Source organism: Ambystoma mexicanum, chromosome 2q (genome assembly GCF_040938575.1).
Source record: "Ambystoma mexicanum isolate Mex_15411 chromosome 2q, UKY_AmexF1_1, whole genome shotgun sequence".
Classification (NCBI taxonomy): domain Eukaryota; kingdom Metazoa; phylum Chordata; class Amphibia; order Caudata; family Ambystomatidae; genus Ambystoma; species Ambystoma mexicanum.
The window spans coordinates 126,332,904-126,349,911 of NC_090924.1; the positions used below are offsets into that span (position 1 = coordinate 126,332,904).

Below are 17,008 nucleotides of genomic sequence, written 5' to 3' on the forward strand. Positions count from 1 at the left end.
CATTTTACACAAAATAGTTTTTTTCCCCTTTTGTCACACACAAATGTAAAGTATGAACTTATTTGCGTTCCCATGGAAATAGCATATGCTCTCAAGAGCTTGAGAAATACACTGGGAAGGCAAGCATCCTCACATGTATTCTGTATATGGGGCCAATAAAAAAATGCACGCGCTTGCATTTTGTGTATGTAATGTTGCAGAGCACAGAGAGGATTTATTTTCCCTACTGCTGGGTATTTGGGTCTCTGGGATCACAGTTGGGTCCGCTCCGTCCTCTGAAATGGTCCATATTAGTTACATAGGTTAGTGTACCAAAGAAATAATACATTTTCATATACAGCTTCTTCATTTCTGTGTTCTGAGGGATTACCAGTTGTAAGAAATGCACTTGCCGGTACAGTGATTCCCTGGCTTTCTCTGGCCCGAGAAAGCTTTTCCTCTGAAGTGGGAACAGAAGTTGGACTGCTTCTGCTGAACTTCCTGAAAGCAGAGCTGGCGGGAGGAGGGACTTTTTGAGTGCTGGGAAAATTTGAGCTGGAAATTTGCATCGGCTGGACAGAGATTGCTTGGAGCAGCCAAAATATAATAACGGCCATGGCGCTCAAGTAAAGCAGAAAGCTTTTAGTATACACCTTTTGCACTCTTGTCAACGAAGCTGGGCTTTGTGAATGCTCACCCTACGCAAGAAAAGAGAACAGACTTTGCTGGTGACCTAAATATATCTCGCCTGATCGAGCACGATCGAGCTCTGAGTGAGCAGCTGTGCAATGGTCATCTTTACCAAAGGGGAGATGCTGCTTTTTCCAGTGTCACGCCCATGCTCTCAGGGCTGGAGGGAGGAGGGCTGCTTTTTGTTTTTACAGGCAAAAGGAAAGGCCCAGCCCTCAGAGCTTCTGCCAATGCAGATCCCAGCAGGTGCAAAATAAAGGCTCTCCCCCACCTTGCCAGCTGCAGATTGATCAGAAGACTGCTAGTCTAGTGTGTTGGGCCACTTTCTCTCTTCTGTGTATCGTCACCTCTTATTACATAAACAGCATAAGAGGAATAAAGGAAGGAAGGAAGGAAGGAAGGAAGGAAGGAACAGTGTATCGCAAGCACCTTCCACCCTGATGTCAATGGGCCACCAACCTTCGGGATGAGGAGGAGACCTGTGAAGACAGTCAGAGCGTGCCGACTGGGGCATTCATTTGGCTCATACACCGACAAGGCTTTCAGCGGCAGGAACAAACTTCAGGAATAGGCATTCTTGGCCTCGAATCCTAAGGGGGGTGCAAACGCTGAGGACAATTCCGTCAAATGCTCAAAGGACCGTGGCTCGTTGGTCTAGGGGTATGATTCTCGCTTTGGGTGCGAGAGGTCCCGGGTTCAAATCCCGGACGAGCCCAATCAAGGTGGTTAACTTGAGCTCCTTTTTTTTGTTTTTTCAATGTTATTTTCATTGGACAGACTCTCTGGTTTTCTCGGTAAGCAGTAGTCGATGAACAATTCACTTCCTGAACCTCTTTGCGTGCCATGTCCTTGCGACAAGCACTTTGTGTTCTCTGTTAGCTCTCAGTAACATTCCTTGATTTGCTTGTGAGTTTTGGCCGTCCGATCTCAAAGTGGAAATATGTCCTTCCCTCTGTACGCTGCATAGGCCCTCAGCTGGCATACTTGTATATGTGCGCATGCTTGATAGGACGTATGTTTTAGGCTGGATTGTGTGAGCTTCAGGCGCAAGGCATTTGATTAGTCTTTAAGCAGGTCCACTTGCACTGCCCTTTGCACCTGTTCTCCCAGTCCCTACAAAGGTGAGCAAGCAGCTGTTTCTGTAGTGTAGTGGTTATCACGTTCGCCTCACACGCGAAAGGTCCCCGGTTCGAGACCGGGCAGAAACACTCTCTGCTGGCATTTTACACAAAATAGTTTTTTTCCCCTTTTGTCACACACAAATGTAAAGTATGAACTTATTTGCGTTCCCATGGAAATAGCATATGCTCTCAAGAGCTTGAGAAATACACTGGGAAGGCAAGCATCCTCACATGTATTCTGTATATGGGGCCAATAAAAAAATGCACGCGCTTGCATTTTGTGTATGTAATGTTGCAGAGCACAGAGAGGATTTATTTTCCCTACTGCTGGGTATTTGGGTCTCTGGGATCACAGTTGGGTCCGCTCCGTCCTCTGAAATGGTCCATATTAGTTACATAGGTTAGTGTACCAAAGAAATAATACATTTTCATATACAGCTTCTTCATTTCTGTGTTCTGAGGGATTACCAGTTGTAAGAAATGCACTTGCCGGTACAGTGATTCCCTGGCTTTCTCTGGCCCGAGAAAGCTTTTCCTCTGAAGTGGGAACAGAAGTTGGACTGCTTCTGCTGAACTTCCTGAAAGCAGAGCTGGCGGGAGGAGGGACTTTTTGAGTGCTGGGAAAATTTGAGCTGGAAATTTGCATCGGCTGGACAGAGATTGCTTGGAGCAGCCAAAATATAATAACGGCCATGGCGCTCAAGTAAAGCAGAAAGCTTTTAGTATACACCTTTTGCACTCTTGTCAACGAAGCTGGGCTCTGTGAATGCTCACCCTACGCAAGAAAAGAGAACAGACTTTGCTGGTGACCTAAATATATCTCGCCTGATCGAGCACGATCGAGCTCTGAGTGAGCAGCTGTGCAATGGTCATCTTTACCAAAGGGGAGATGCTGCTTTTTCCAGTGTCACGCCCATGCTCTCAGGGCTGGAGGGAGGAGGGCTGCTTTTTGTTTTTACAGGCAAAAGGAAAGGCCCAGCCCTCAGAGCTTCTGCCAATGCAGATCCCAGCAGGTGCAAAATAAAGGCTCTCCCCCACCTTGCCAGCTGCAGATTGATCAGAAGACTGCTAGTCTAGTGTGTTGGGCCACTTTCTCTCTTCTGTGTATCGTCCCCTCTTATTACATAAACAGCATAAGAGGAATAAAGGAAGGAAGGAAGGAAGGAAGGAACAGTGTATCGCAAGCACCTTCCACCCTGATGTCAATGGGCCACCAACCTTCGGGATGAGGAGGAGACCTGTGAAGACAGTCAGAGCGTGCCGACTGGGGCATTCATTTGGCTCATACACCGACAAGGCTTTCAGCGGCAGGAACAAACTTCAGGAATAGGCATTCTTGGCCTCGAATCCTAAGGGGGGTGCAAACGCTGAGGACAATTCCGTCAAATGCTCAAAGGACCGTGGCTCGTTGGTCTAGGGGTATGATTCTCGCTTTGGGTGCGAGAGGTCCCGGGTTCAAATCCCGGACGAGCCCAATCAAGGTGGTTAACTTGAGCTCCTTTTTTTGTTTTTTCAATGTTATTTTCATTGGACAGACTCTCTGGTTTTCTCGGTAAGCAGTAGTCGATGAACAATTCACTTCCTGAACCTCTTTGCGTGCCATGTCCTTGCGACAAGCACTTTGTGTTCTCTGTTAGCTCTCAGTAACATTCCTTGATTTGCTTGTGAGTTTTGGCCGTCCGATCTCAAAGTGGAAATATGTCCTTCCCTCTGTACGCTGCATAGGCCCTCAGCTGGCATACTTGTATATGTGCGCATGCTTGATAGGACGTATGTTTTAGGCTGGATTGTGTGAGCTTCAGGCGCAAGGCATTTGATTAGTCTTTAAGCAGGTCCACTTGCACTGCCCTTTGCACCTGTTCTCCCAGTCCCTACAAAGGTGAGCAAGCAGCTGTTTCTGTAGTGTAGTGGTTATCACGTTCGCCTCACACGCGACAGGTCCCCGGTTCGAGACCGGGCAGAAACACTCTCTGCTGGCATTTTACACAAAATAGTTTTTTTCCCCTTTTGTCACACACAAATGTAAAGTATGAACTTATTTGCGTTCCCATGGAAATAGCATATGCTCTCAAGAGCTTGAGAAATACACTGGGAAGGCAAGCATCCTCACATGTATTCTGTATATGGGGCCAATAAAAAAATGCACGCGCTTGCATTTTGTGTATGTAATGTTGCAGAGCACAGAGAGGATTTATTTTCCCTACTGCTGGGTATTTGGGTCTCTGGGATCACAGTTGGGTCCGCTCCGTCCTCTGAAATGGTCCATATTAGTTACATAGGTTAGTGTACCAAAGAAATAATACATTTTCATATACAGCTTCTTCATTTCTGTGTTCTGAGGGATTACCAGTTGTAAGAAATGCACTTGCCGGTACAGTGATTCCCTGGCTTTCTCTGGCCCGAGAAAGCTTTTCCTCTGAAGTGGGAACAGAAGTTGGACTGCTTCTGCTGAACTTCCTGAAAGCAGAGCTGGCGGGAGGAGGGACTTTTTGAGTGCTGGGAAAATTTGAGCTGGAAATTTGCATCGGCTGGACAGAGATTGCTTGGAGCAGCCAAAATATAATAACGGCCATGGCGCTCAAGTAAAGCAGAAAGCTTTTAGTATACACCTTTTGCACTCTTGTCAACGAAGCTGGGCTTTGTGAATGCTCACCCTACGCAAGAAAAGAGAACAGACTTTGCTGGTGACCTAAATATATCTCGCCTGATCGAGCACGATCGAGCTCTGAGTGAGCAGCTGTGCAATGGTCATCTTTACCAAAGGGGAGATGCTGCTTTTTCCAGTGTCACGCCCATGCTCTCAGGGCTGGAGGGAGGAGGGCTGCTTTTTGTTTTTACAGGCAAAAGGAAAGGCCCAGCCCTCAGAGCTTCTGCCAATGCAGATCCCAGCAGGTGCAAAATAAAGGCTCTCCCCCACCTTGCCAGCTGCAGATTGATCAGAAGACTGCTAGTCTAGTGTGTTGGGCCACTTTCTCTCTTCTGTGTATCGTCACCTCTTATTACATAAACAGCATAAGAGGAATAAAGGAAGGAAGGAAGGAAGGAAGGAAGGAACAGTGTATCGCAAGCACCTTCCACCCTGATGTCAATGGGCCACCAACCTTCGGGATGAGGAGGAGACCTGTGAAGACAGTCAGAGCGTGCCGACTGGGGCATTCATTTGGCTCATACACCGACAAGGCTTTCAGCGGCAGGAACAAACTTCAGGAATAGGCATTCTTGGCCTCGAATCCTAAGGGGGGTGCAAACGCTGAGGACAATTCCGTCAAATGCTCAAAGGACCGTGGCTCGTTGGTCTAGGGGTATGATTCTCGCTTTGGGTGCGAGAGGTCCCGGGTTCAAATCCCGGACGAGCCCAATCAAGGTGGTTAACTTGAGCTCCTTTTTTTTGTTTTTTCAATGTTATTTTCATTGGACAGACTCTCTGGTTTTCTCGGTAAGCAGTAGTCGATGAACAATTCACTTCCTGAACCTCTTTGCGTGCCATGTCCTTGCGACAAGCACTTTGTGTTCTCTGTTAGCTCTCAGTAACATTCCTTGATTTGCTTGTGAGTTTTGGCCGTCCGATCTCAAAGTGGAAATATGTCCTTCCCTCTGTACGCTGCATAGGCCCTCAGCTGGCATACTTGTATATGTGCGCATGCTTGATAGGACGTATGTTTTAGGCTGGATTGTGTGAGCTTCAGGCGCAAGGCATTTGATTAGTCTTTAAGCAGGTCCACTTGCACTGCCCTTTGCACCTGTTCTCCCAGTCCCTACAAAGGTGAGCAAGCAGCTGTTTCTGTAGTGTAGTGGTTATCACGTTCGCCTCACACGCGAAAGGTCCCCGGTTCGAGACCGGGCAGAAACACTCTCTGCTGGCATTTTACACAAAATAGTTTTTTTCCCCTTTTGTCACACACAAATGTAAAGTATGAACTTATTTGCGTTCCCATGGAAATAGCATATGCTCTCAAGAGCTTGAGAAATACACTGGGAAGGCAAGCATCCTCACATGTATTCTGTATATGGGGCCAATAAAAAAATGCACGCGCTTGCATTTTGTGTATGTAATGTTGCAGAGCACAGAGAGGATTTATTTTCCCTACTGCTGGGTATTTGGGTCTCTGGGATCACAGTTGGGTCCGCTCCGTCCTCTGAAATGGTCCATATTAGTTACATAGGTTAGTGTACCAAAGAAATAATACATTTTCATATACAGCTTCTTCATTTCTGTGTTCTGAGGGATTACCAGTTGTAAGAAATGCACTTGCCGGTACAGTGATTCCCTGGCTTTCTCTGGCCCGAGAAAGCTTTTCCTCTGAAGTGGGAACAGAAGTTGGACTGCTTCTGCTGAACTTCCTGAAAGCAGAGCTGGCGGGAGGAGGGACTTTTTGAGTGCTGGGAAAATTTGAGCTGGAAATTTGCATCGGCTGGACAGAGATTGCTTGGAGCAGCCAAAATATAATAACGGCCATGGCGCTCAAGTAAAGCAGAAAGCTTTTAGTATACACCTTTTGCACTCTTGTCAACGAAGCTGGGCTCTGTGAATGCTCACCCTACGCAAGAAAAGAGAACAGACTTTGCTGGTGACCTAAATATATCTCGCCTGATCGAGCACGATCGAGCTCTGAGTGAGCAGCTGTGCAATGGTCATCTTTACCAAAGGGGAGATGCTGCTTTTTCCAGTGTCACGCCCATGCTCTCAGGGCTGGAGGGAGGAGGGCTGCTTTTTGTTTTTACAGGCAAAAGGAAAGGCCCAGCCCTCAGAGCTTCTGCCAATGCAGATCCCAGCAGGTGCAAAATAAAGGCTCTCCCCCACCTTGCCAGCTGCAGATTGATCAGAAGACTGCTAGTCTAGTGTGTTGGGCCACTTTCTCTCTTCTGTGTATCGTCCCCTCTTATTACATAAACAGCATAAGAGGAATAAAGGAAGGAAGGAAGGAAGGAAGGAACAGTGTATCGCAAGCACCTTCCACCCTGATGTCAATGGGCCACCAACCTTCGGGATGAGGAGGAGACCTGTGAAGACAGTCAGAGCGTGCCGACTGGGGCATTCATTTGGCTCATACACCGACAAGGCTTTCAGCGGCAGGAACAAACTTCAGGAATAGGCATTCTTGGCCTCGAATCCTAAGGGGGGTGCAAACGCTGAGGACAATTCCGTCAAATGCTCAAAGGACCGTGGCTCGTTGGTCTAGGGGTATGATTCTCGCTTTGGGTGCGAGAGGTCCCGGGTTCAAATCCCGGACGAGCCCAATCAAGGTGGTTAACTTGAGCTCCTTTTTTTGTTTTTTCAATGTTATTTTCATTGGACAGACTCTCTGGTTTTCTCGGTAAGCAGTAGTCGATGAACAATTCACTTCCTGAACCTCTTTGCGTGCCATGTCCTTGCGACAAGCACTTTGTGTTCTCTGTTAGCTCTCAGTAACATTCCTTGATTTGCTTGTGAGTTTTGGCCGTCCGATCTCAAAGTGGAAATATGTCCTTCCCTCTGTACGCTGCATAGGCCCTCAGCTGGCATACTTGTATATGTGCGCATGCTTGATAGGACGTATGTTTTAGGCTGGATTGTGTGAGCTTCAGGCGCAAGGCATTTGATTAGTCTTTAAGCAGGTCCACTTGCACTGCCCTTTGCACCTGTTCTCCCAGTCCCTACAAAGGTGAGCAAGCAGCTGTTTCTGTAGTGTAGTGGTTATCACGTTCGCCTCACACGCGAAAGGTCCCCGGTTCGAGACCGGGCAGAAACACTCTCTGCTGGCATTTTACACAAAATAGTTTTGTTCCCCTTTTGTCACACACAAATGTAAAGTATGAACTTATTTGCGTTCTCATGGAAATAGCATATGCTCTCAAGAGCTTGAGAAATACACTGGGAAGGCAAGCATCCTCACATGTATTCTGTATATGGGGCCAATAAAAAAATGCACGCGCTTGCATTTTGTGTATGTAATGTTGCAGAGCACAGAGAGGATTTATTTTCCCTACTGCTGGGTATTTGGGTCTCTGGGATCACAGTTGGGTCCGCTCCGTCCTCTGAAATGGTCCATATTAGTTACATAGGTTAGTGTACCAAAGAAATAATACATTTTCATATACAGCTTCTTCATTTCTGTGTTCTGAGGGATTACCAGTTGTAAGAAATGCACTTGCCGGTACAGTGATTCCCTGGCTTTCTCTGGCCCGAGAAAGCTTTTTCTCTGAAGTGGGAACAGAAGTTGGACTGCTTCTGCTGAACTTCCTGAAAGCAGAGCTGGCGGGAGGAGGGACTTTTTGAGTGCTGGGAAAATTTGAGCTGGAAATTTGCATCGGCTGGACAGAGATTGCTTGGAGCAGCCAAAATATAATAACGGCCATGGCGCTCAAGTAAAGCAGAAAGCTTTTAGTATACACCTTTTGCACTCTTGTCAACGAAGCTGGGCTCTGTGAATGCTCACCCTACGCAAGAAAAGAGAACAGACTTTGCTGGTGACCTAAATATATCTCGCCTGATCGAGCACGATCGAGCTCTGAGTGAGCAGCTGTGCAATGGTCATCTTTACCAAAGGGGAGATGCTGCTTTTTCCAGTGTCACGCCCATGCTCTCAGGGCTGGAGGGAGGAGGGCTGCTTTTTGTTTTTACAGGCAAAAGGAAAGGCCCAGCCCTCAGAGCTTCTGCCAATGCAGATCCCAGCAGGTGCAAAATAAAGGCTCTCCCCCACCTTGCCAGCTGCAGATTGATCAGAAGACTGCTAGTCTAGTGTGTTGGGCCACTTTCTCTCTTCTGTGTATCGTCCCCTCTTATTACATAAACAGCATAAGAGGAATAAAGGAAGGAAGGAAGGAAGGAAGGAACAGTGTATCGCAAGCACCTTCCACCCTGATGTCAATGGGCCACCAACCTTCGGGATGAGGAGGAGACCTGTGAAGACAGTCAGAGCGTGCCGACTGGGGCATTCATTTGGCTCATACACCGACAAGGCTTTCAGCGGCAGGAACAAACTTCAGGAATAGGCATTCTTGGCCTCGAATCCTAAGGGGGGTGCAAACGCTGAGGACAATTCCGTCAAATGCTCAAAGGACCGTGGCTCGTTGGTCTAGGGGTATGATTCTCGCTTTGGGTGCGAGAGGTCCCGGGTTCAAATCCCGGACGAGCCCAATCAAGGTGGTTAACTTGAGCTCCTTTTTTTTGTTTTTTCAATGTTATTTTCATTGGACAGACTCTCTGGTTTTCTCGGTAAGCAGTAGTCGATGAACAATTCACTTCCTGAACCTCTTTGCGTGCCATGTCCTTGCGACAAGCACTTTGTGTTCTCTGTTAGCTCTCAGTAACATTCCTTGATTTGCTTGTGAGTTTTGGCCGTCCGATCTCAAAGTGGAAATATGTCCTTCCCTCTGTACGCTGCATAGGCCCTCAGCTGGCATACTTGTATATGTGCGCATGCTTGATAGGACGTATGTTTTAGGCTGGATTGTGTGAGCTTCAGGCGCAAGGCATTTGATTAGTCTTTAAGCAGGTCCACTTGCACTGCCCTTTGCACCTGTTCTCCCAGTCCCTACAAAGGTGAGCAAGCAGCTGTTTCTGTAGTGTAGTGGTTATCACGTTCGCCTCACACGCGAAAGGTCCCCGGTTCGAGACCGGGCAGAAACACTCTCTGCTGGCATTTTACACAAAATAGTTTTTTTCCCCTTTTGTCACACACAAATGTAAAGTATGAACTTATTTGCGTTCTCATGGAAATAGCATATGCTCTCAAGAGCTTGAGAAATACACTGGGAAGGCAAGCATCCTCACATGTATTCTGTATATGGGGCCAATAAAAAAATGCACGCGCTTGCATTTTGTGTATGTAATGTTGCAGAGCACAGAGAGGATTTATTTTCCCTACTGCTGGGTATTTGGGTCTCTGGGATCACAGTTGGGTCCGCTCCGTCCTCTGAAATGGTCCATATTAGTTACATAGGTTAGTGTACCAAAGAAATAATACATTTTCATATACAGCTTCTTCATTTCTGTGTTCTGAGGGATTACCAGTTGTAAGAAATGCACTTGCCGGTACAGTGATTCCCTGGCTTTCTCTGGCCCGAGAAAGCTTTTCCTCTGAAGTGGGAACAGAAGTTGGACTGCTTCTGCTGAACTTCCTGAAAGCAGAGCTGGCGGGAGGAGGGACTTTTTGAGTGCTGGGAAAATTTGAGCTGGAAATTTGCATCGGCTGGACAGAGATTGCTTGGAGCAGCCAAAATATAATAACGGCCATGGCGCTCAAGTAAAGCAGAAAGCTTTTAGTATACACCTTTTGCACTCTTGTCAACGAAGCTGGGCTCTGTGAATGCTCACCCTACGCAAGAAAAGAGAACAGACTTTGCTGGTGACCTAAATATATCTCGCCTGATCGAGCACGATCGAGCTCTGAGTGAGCAGCTGTGCAATGGTCATCTTTACCAAAGGGGAGATGCTGCTTTTTCCAGTGTCACGCCCATGCTCTCAGGGCTGGAGGGAGGAGGGCTGCTTTTTGTTTTTACAGGCAAAAGGAAAGGCCCAGCCCTCAGAGCTTCTGCCAATGCAGATCCCAGCAGGTGCAAAATAAAGGCTCTCCCCCACCTTGCCAGCTGCAGATTGATCAGAAGACTGCTAGTCTAGTGTGTTGGGCCACTTTCTCTCTTCTGTGTATCGTCCCCTCTTATTACATAAACAGCATAAGAGGAATAAAGGAAGGAAGGAAGGAAGGAAGGAACAGTGTATCGCAAGCACCTTCCACCCTGATGTCAATGGGCCACCAACCTTCGGGATGAGGAGGAGACCTGTGAAGACAGTCAGAGCGTGCCGACTGGGGCATTCATTTGGCTCATACACCGACAAGGCTTTCAGCGGCAGGAACAAACTTCAGGAATAGGCATTCTTGGCCTCGAATCCTAAGGGGGGTGCAAACGCTGAGGACAATTCCGTCAAATGCTCAAAGGACCGTGGCTCGTTGGTCTAGGGGTATGATTCTCGCTTTGGGTGTGAGAGGTCCCGGGTTCAAATCCCGGACGAGCCCAATCAAGGTGGTTAACTTGAGCTCCTTTTTTTTGTTTTTTCAATGTTATTTTCATTGGACAGACTCTCTGGTTTTCTCGGTAAGCAGTAGTCGATGAACAATTCACTTCCTGAACCTCTTTGCGTGCCATGTCCTTGCGACAAGCACTTTGTGTTCTCTGTTAGCTCTCAGTAACATTCCTTGATTTGCTTGTGAGTTTTGGCCGTCCGATCTCAAAGTGGAAATATGTCCTTCCCTCTGTACGCTGCATAGGCCCTCAGCTGGCATACTTGTATATGTGCGCATGCTTGATAGGACGTATGTTTTAGGCTGGATTGTGTGAGCTTCAGGCGCAAGGCATTTGATTAGTCTTTAAGCAGGTCCACTTGCACTGCCCTTTGCACCTGTTCTCCCAGTCCCTACAAAGGTGAGCATGCAGCTGTTTCTGTAGTGTAGTGGTTATCACGTTCGCCTCACACGGGAAAGGTCCCCGGTTCGAGACCGGGCAGAAACACTCTCTGCTGGCATTTTACACAAAATAGTTTTTTTCCCCTTTTGTCACACACAAATGTAAAGTATGAACTTATTTGCGTTCCCATGGAAATAGCATATGCTCTCAAGAGCTTGAGAAATACACTGGGAAGGCAAGCATCCTCACATGTATTCTGTATATGGGGCCAATAAAAAAATGCACGCGCCTGCATTTTGTGTATGTAATGTTGCAGAGCACAGAGAGGATTTATTTTCCCTACTGCTGGGTATTTGGGTCTCTGGGATCACAGTTGGGTCCGCTCCGTCCTCTGAAATGGTCCATATTAGTTACATAGGTTAGTGTACCAAAGAAATAATACATTTTCATATACAGCTTCTTCATTTCTGTGTTCTGAGGGATTACCAGTTGTAAGAAATGCACTTGCCGGTACAGTGATTCCCTGGCTTTCTCTGGCCCGAGAAAGCTTTTCCTCTGAAGTGGGAACAGAAGTTGGACTGCTTCTGCTGAACTTCCTGAAAGCAGAGCTGGCGGGAGGAGGGACTTTTTGAGTGCTGGGAAAATTTGAGCTGGAAATTTGCATCGGCTGGACAGAGATTGCTTGGAGCAGCCAAAATATAATAACGGCCATGGCGCTCAAGTAAAGCAGAAAGCTTTTAGTATACACCTTTTGCACTCTTGTCAACGAAGCTGGGCTCTGTGAATGCTCACCCTACGCAAGAAAAGAGAACAGACTTTGCTGGTGACCTAAATATATCTCGCCTGATCGAGCACGATCGAGCTCTGAGTGAGCAGCTGTGCAATGGTCATCTTTACCAAAGGGGAGATGCTGCTTTTTCCAGTGTCACGCCCATGCTCTCAGGGCTGGAGGGAGGAGGGCTGCTTTTTGTTTTTACAGGCAAAAGGAAAGGCCCAGCCCTCAGAGCTTCTGCCAATGCAGATCCCAGCAGGTGCAAAATAAAGGCTCTCCCCCACCTTGCCAGCTGCAGATTGATCAGAAGACTGCTAGTCTAGTGTGTTGGGCCACTTTCTCTCTTCTGTGTATCGTCCCCTCTTATTACATAAACAGCATAAGAGGAATAAAGGAATGAAGGAAGGAAGGAAGGAACAGTGTATCGCAAGCACCTTCCACCCTGATGTCAATGGGCCACCAACCTTCGGGATGAGGAGGAGACCTGTGAAGACAGTCAGAGCGTGCCGACTGGGGCATTCATTTGGCTCATACACCGACAAGGCTTTCAGCGGCAGGAACAAACTTCAGGAATAGGCATTCTTGGCCTCGAATCCTAAGGGGGGTGCAAACGCTGAGGACAATTCCGTCAAATGCTCAAAGGACCGTGGCTCGTTGGTCTAGGGGTATGATTCTCGCTTTGGGTGCGAGAGGTCCCGGGTTCAAATCCCGGACGAGCCCAATCCAGGTGGTTAACTTGAGCTCCTTTTTTTTGTTTTTTCAATGTTATTTTCATTGGACAGACTCTCTGGTTTTCTCGGTAAGCAGTAGTCGATGAACAATTCACTTCCTGAACCTCTTTGCGTGCCATGTCCTTGCGACAAGCACTTTGTGTTCTCTGTTAGCTCTCAGTAACATTCCTTGATTTGCTTGTGAGTTTTGGCCGTCCGATCTCAAAGTGGAAATATGTCCTTCCCTCTGTACGCTGCATAGGCCCTCAGCTGGCATACTTGTATATGTGCGCATGCTTGATAGGACGTATGTTTTAGGCTGGATTGTGTGAGCTTCAGGCGCAAGGCATTTGATTAGTCTTTAAGCAGGTCCACTTGCACTGCCCTTTGCACCTGTTCTCCCAGTCCCTACAAAGGTGAGCAAGCAGCTGTTTCTGTAGTGTAGTGGTTATCACGTTCGCCTCACACGCGAAAGGTCCCCGGTTCGAGACCGGGCAGAAACACTCTCTGCTGGCATTTTACACAAAATAGTTTTTTTCCCCTTTTGTCACACACAAATGTAAAGTATGAACTTATTTGCGTTCTCATGGAAATAGCATATGCTCTCAAGAGCTTGAGAAATACACTGGGAAGGCAAGCATCCTCACATGTATTCTGTATATGGGGCCAATAAAAAAATGCACGCGCTTGCATTTTGTGTATGTAATGTTGCAGAGCACAGAGAGGATTTATTTTCCCTACTGCTGGGTATTTGGGTCTCTGGGATCACAGTTGGGTCCGCTCCGTCCTCTGAAATGGTCCATATTAGTTACATAGGTTAGTGTACCAAAGAAATAATACATTTTCATATACAGCTTCTTCATTTCTGTGTTCTGAGGGATTACCAGTTGTAAGAAATGCACTTGCCGGTACAGTGATTCCCTGGCTTTCTCTGGCCCGAGAAAGCTTTTCCTCTGAAGTGGGAACAGAAGTTGGACTGCTTCTGCTGAACTTCCTGAAAGCAGAGCTGGCGGGAGTAGGGACTTTTTGAGTGCTGGGAAAATTTGAGCTGGAAATTTGCATCGGCTGGACAGAGATTGCTTGGATCAGCCAAAATATAATAACGGCCATGGCGCTCAAGTAAAGCAGAAAGCTTTTAGTATACACCTTTTGCACTCTTGTCAACGGAGCTGGGCTCTGTGAATGCTCACCCTACGCAAGAAAAGAGAACAGACTTTGCTGGTGACCTAAATATATCTCGCCTGATCGAGCACGATCGAGCTCTGAGTGAGCAGCTGTGCAATGGTCATCTTTACCAAAGGGGAGATGCTGCTTTTTCCAGTGTCACGCCCATGCTCTCAGGGCTGGAGGGAGGAGGGCTGCTTTTTGTTTTTACAGGCAAAAGGAAAGGCCCAGCCCTCAGAGCTTCTGCCAATGCAGATCCCAGCAGGTGCAAAATAAAGGCTCTCCCCCACCTTGCCAGCTGCAGATTGATCAGAAGACTGCTAGTCTAGTGTGTTGGGCCACTTTCTCTCTTCTGTGTATCGTCCCCTCTTATTACATAAACAGCATAAGAGGAATAAAGGAAGGAAGGAAGGAAGGAAGGAAGGAAGGAACAGTGTATCGCAAGCACCTTCCACCCTGATGTCAATGGTCCACCAACCTTCGGGATGAGGAGGAGACCTGTGAAGACAGTCAGAGCGTGCCGACTGGGGCATTCATTTGGCTCATGCACCGACAAGGCTTTCAGCGGCAGGAACAAACTTCAGGAATAGGCATTCTTGGCCTCGAATCCTAAGGGGGGTGCAAACGCTGAGGACAATTCCGTCAAATGCTCAAAGGACCGTGGCTCGTTGGTCTAGGGGTATGATTCTCGCTTTGGGTGCGAGAGGTCCCGGGTTCAAATCCCGGACGAGCCCAATCAAGGTGGTTAACTTGAGCTCCTTTTTTTTGTTTTTTCAATGTTATTTTCATTGGACAGACTCTCTGGTTTTCTCGGTAAGCAGTAGTCGATGAACAATTCACTTCCTGAACCTCTTTGCGTGCCATGTCCTTGCGACAAGCACTTTGTGTTCTCTGTTAGCTCTCAGTAACATTCCTTGATTTGCTTGTGAGTTTTGGCCGTCCGATCTCAAAGTGGAAATATGTCCTTCCCTCTGTACGCTGCATAGGCCCTCAGCTGGCATACTTGTATATGTGCGCATGCTTGATAGGACGTATGTTTTAGGCTGGATTGTGTGAGCTTCAGGCGCAAGGCATTTGATTAGTCTTTAAGCAGGTCCACTTGCACTGCCCTTTGCACCTGTTCTCCCAGTCCCTACAAAGGTGAGCAAGCAGCTGTTTCTGTAGTGTAGTGGTTATCACATTCGCCTCACACGCGAAAGGTCCCCGGTTCGAGACCGGGCAGAAACACTCTCTGCTGGCATTTTACACAAAATAGTTTTTTTCCCCTTTTGTCACACACAAATGTAAAGTATGAACTTATTTGCGTTCCCATGGAAATAGCATATGCTCTCAAGAGCTTGAGAAATACACTGGGAAGGCAAGCATCCTCACATGTATTCTGTATATGGGGCCAATAAAAAAATGCACGCGCTTGCATTTTGTGTATGTAATGTTGCAGAGCACAGAGAGGATTTATTTTCCCTACTGCTGGGTATTTGGGTCTCTGGGATCACAGTTGGGTCCGCTCCGTCCTCTGAAATGGTCCATATTAGTTACATAGGTTAGTGTACCAAAGAAATAATACATTTTCATATACAGCTTCTTCATTTCTGTGTTCTGAGGGATTACCAGTTGTAAGAAATGCACTTGCCGGTACAGTGATTCCCTGGCTTTCTCTGGCCCGAGAAAGCTTTTCCTCTGAAGTGGGAACAGAAGTTGGACTGCTTCTGCTGAACTTCCTGAAAGCAGAGCTGGCGGGAGGAGGGACTTTTTGAGTGCTGGGAAAATTTGAGCTGGAAATTTGCATCGGCTGGACAGAGATTGCTTGGAGCAGCCAAAATATAATAACGGCCATGGCGCTCAAGTAAAGCAGAAAGCTTTTAGTATACACCTTTTGCACTCTTGTCAACGAAGCTGGGCTCTGTGAATGCTCACCCTACGCAAGAAAAGAGAATAGACTTTGCTGGTGACCTAAATATATCTCGCCTGATCGAGCACGATCGAGCTCTGAGTGAGCAGCTGTGCAATGGTCATCTTTACCAAAGGGGAGATGCTGCTTTTTCCAGTGTCACGCCCATGCTCTCAGGGCTGGAGGGAGGAGGGCTGCTTTTTGTTTTTACAGGCAAAAGGAAAGGCCCAGCCCTCAGAGCTTCTGCCAATGCAGATCCCAGCAGGTGCAAAATAAAGGCTCTCCCCCACCTTGCCAGCTGCAGATTGATCAGAAGACTGCTAGTCTAGTGTGTTGGGCCACTTTCTCTCTTCTGTGTATCGTCCCCTCTTATTACATAAACAGCATAAGAGGAATAAAGGAAGGAAGGAAGGAAGGAAGGAACAGTGTATCGCAAGCACCTTCCACCCTGATGTCAATGGGCCACCAACCTTCGGGATGAGGAGGAGACCTGTGAAGACAGTCAGAGCGTGCCGACTGGGGCATTCATTTGGCTCATACACCGACAAGGCTTTCAGCGGCAGGAACAAACTTCAGGAATAGGCATTCTTGGCCTCGAATCCTAAGGGGGGTGCAAACACTGAGGACAATTCCGTCAAATGCTCAAAGGACCGTGGCTCGTTGGTCTAGGGGTATGATTCTCGCTTTGGGTGCGAGAGGTCCCGGGTTCAAATCCCGGACAAGCCCAATCAAGGTGGTTAACTTGAGCTCCTTTTTTTTGTTTTTTCAATGTTATTTTCATTGGACAGACTCTCTGGTTTTCTCGGTAAGCAGTAGTCGATGAACAATTCACTTCCTGAACCTCTTTGCGTGCCATGTCCTTGCGACAAGCACTTTGTGTTCTCTGTTAGCTCTCAGTAACATTCCTTGATTTGCTTGTGAGTTTTGGCCGTCCGATCTCAAAGTGGAAATATGTCCTTCCCTCTGTACGCTGCATAGGCCCTCAGCTGGCATACTTGTATATGTGCGCATGCTTGATAGGACGTATGTTTTAGGCTGGATTGTGTGAGCTTCAGGCGCAAGGCATTTGATTAGTCTTTAAGCAGGTCCACTTGCACTGCCCTTTGCACCTGTTCTCCCAGTCCCTACAAAGGTGAGCAAGCAGCTGTTTCTGTAGTGTAGTGGTTATCACGTTCGCCTCACACGCGAAAGGTCCCCGGTTCGAGACCGGGCAGAAACACTCTCTGCTGGCATTTTACACAAAATAGTTTTTTTCCCCTTTTGTCACACACAAATGTAAAGTATGAACTTATTTGCGTTC

The 17,008-nt window shown here is 47.4% G+C and overlaps 16 non-coding genes across 16 annotated transcripts; all 16 read left to right on the top strand.

Moving 5' to 3' along the window:
• The first annotated feature begins 1,312 nt into the window (after positions 1 to 1,312).
• On the top strand, positions 1,313 to 1,384 carry TRNAP-UGG (transfer RNA proline (anticodon UGG)). The gene has a single exon. It is a non-coding gene; the product is annotated as a tRNA-Pro (tRNA).
• Positions 1,385 to 1,804: 420 nt separating this feature from the next.
• Positions 1,805 to 1,877, top strand: TRNAV-CAC (transfer RNA valine (anticodon CAC)). The gene has a single exon. It is a non-coding gene; the product is annotated as a tRNA-Val (tRNA).
• A 1,315-nt stretch (positions 1,878 to 3,192) lies between these two features.
• On the top strand, positions 3,193 to 3,264 carry TRNAP-UGG (transfer RNA proline (anticodon UGG)). Its single transcript has one exon. It is a non-coding gene; the product is annotated as a tRNA-Pro (tRNA).
• Positions 3,265 to 5,075: 1,811 nt separating this feature from the next.
• Positions 5,076 to 5,147, top strand: TRNAP-UGG (transfer RNA proline (anticodon UGG)). Its single transcript has one exon. It is a non-coding gene; the product is annotated as a tRNA-Pro (tRNA).
• Positions 5,148 to 5,567: 420 nt separating this feature from the next.
• Positions 5,568 to 5,640, top strand: TRNAV-CAC (transfer RNA valine (anticodon CAC)). The gene has a single exon. It is a non-coding gene; the product is annotated as a tRNA-Val (tRNA).
• Positions 5,641 to 6,955: 1,315 nt separating this feature from the next.
• On the top strand, positions 6,956 to 7,027 carry TRNAP-UGG (transfer RNA proline (anticodon UGG)). Its single transcript has one exon. It is a non-coding gene; the product is annotated as a tRNA-Pro (tRNA).
• A 419-nt stretch (positions 7,028 to 7,446) lies between these two features.
• TRNAV-CAC (transfer RNA valine (anticodon CAC)) lies at positions 7,447 to 7,519 on the top strand. Its single transcript has one exon. It is a non-coding gene; the product is annotated as a tRNA-Val (tRNA).
• Positions 7,520 to 8,834: 1,315 nt separating this feature from the next.
• Positions 8,835 to 8,906, top strand: TRNAP-UGG (transfer RNA proline (anticodon UGG)). The gene has a single exon. It is a non-coding gene; the product is annotated as a tRNA-Pro (tRNA).
• Positions 8,907 to 9,326: 420 nt separating this feature from the next.
• Positions 9,327 to 9,399, top strand: TRNAV-CAC (transfer RNA valine (anticodon CAC)). Its single transcript has one exon. It is a non-coding gene; the product is annotated as a tRNA-Val (tRNA).
• A 1,315-nt stretch (positions 9,400 to 10,714) lies between these two features.
• Positions 10,715 to 10,786, top strand: TRNAP-UGG (transfer RNA proline (anticodon UGG)). Its single transcript has one exon. It is a non-coding gene; the product is annotated as a tRNA-Pro (tRNA).
• A 1,808-nt stretch (positions 10,787 to 12,594) lies between these two features.
• Positions 12,595 to 12,666, top strand: TRNAP-UGG (transfer RNA proline (anticodon UGG)). Its single transcript has one exon. It is a non-coding gene; the product is annotated as a tRNA-Pro (tRNA).
• Positions 12,667 to 13,086: 420 nt separating this feature from the next.
• On the top strand, positions 13,087 to 13,159 carry TRNAV-CAC (transfer RNA valine (anticodon CAC)). The gene has a single exon. It is a non-coding gene; the product is annotated as a tRNA-Val (tRNA).
• A 1,323-nt stretch (positions 13,160 to 14,482) lies between these two features.
• TRNAP-UGG (transfer RNA proline (anticodon UGG)) lies at positions 14,483 to 14,554 on the top strand. The gene has a single exon. It is a non-coding gene; the product is annotated as a tRNA-Pro (tRNA).
• A 420-nt stretch (positions 14,555 to 14,974) lies between these two features.
• TRNAV-CAC (transfer RNA valine (anticodon CAC)) lies at positions 14,975 to 15,047 on the top strand. Its single transcript has one exon. It is a non-coding gene; the product is annotated as a tRNA-Val (tRNA).
• Positions 15,048 to 16,362: 1,315 nt separating this feature from the next.
• TRNAP-UGG (transfer RNA proline (anticodon UGG)) lies at positions 16,363 to 16,434 on the top strand. The gene has a single exon. It is a non-coding gene; the product is annotated as a tRNA-Pro (tRNA).
• Positions 16,435 to 16,854: 420 nt separating this feature from the next.
• On the top strand, positions 16,855 to 16,927 carry TRNAV-CAC (transfer RNA valine (anticodon CAC)). The gene has a single exon. It is a non-coding gene; the product is annotated as a tRNA-Val (tRNA).
• The last annotated feature ends 81 nt before the right edge of the window (positions 16,928 to 17,008 follow it).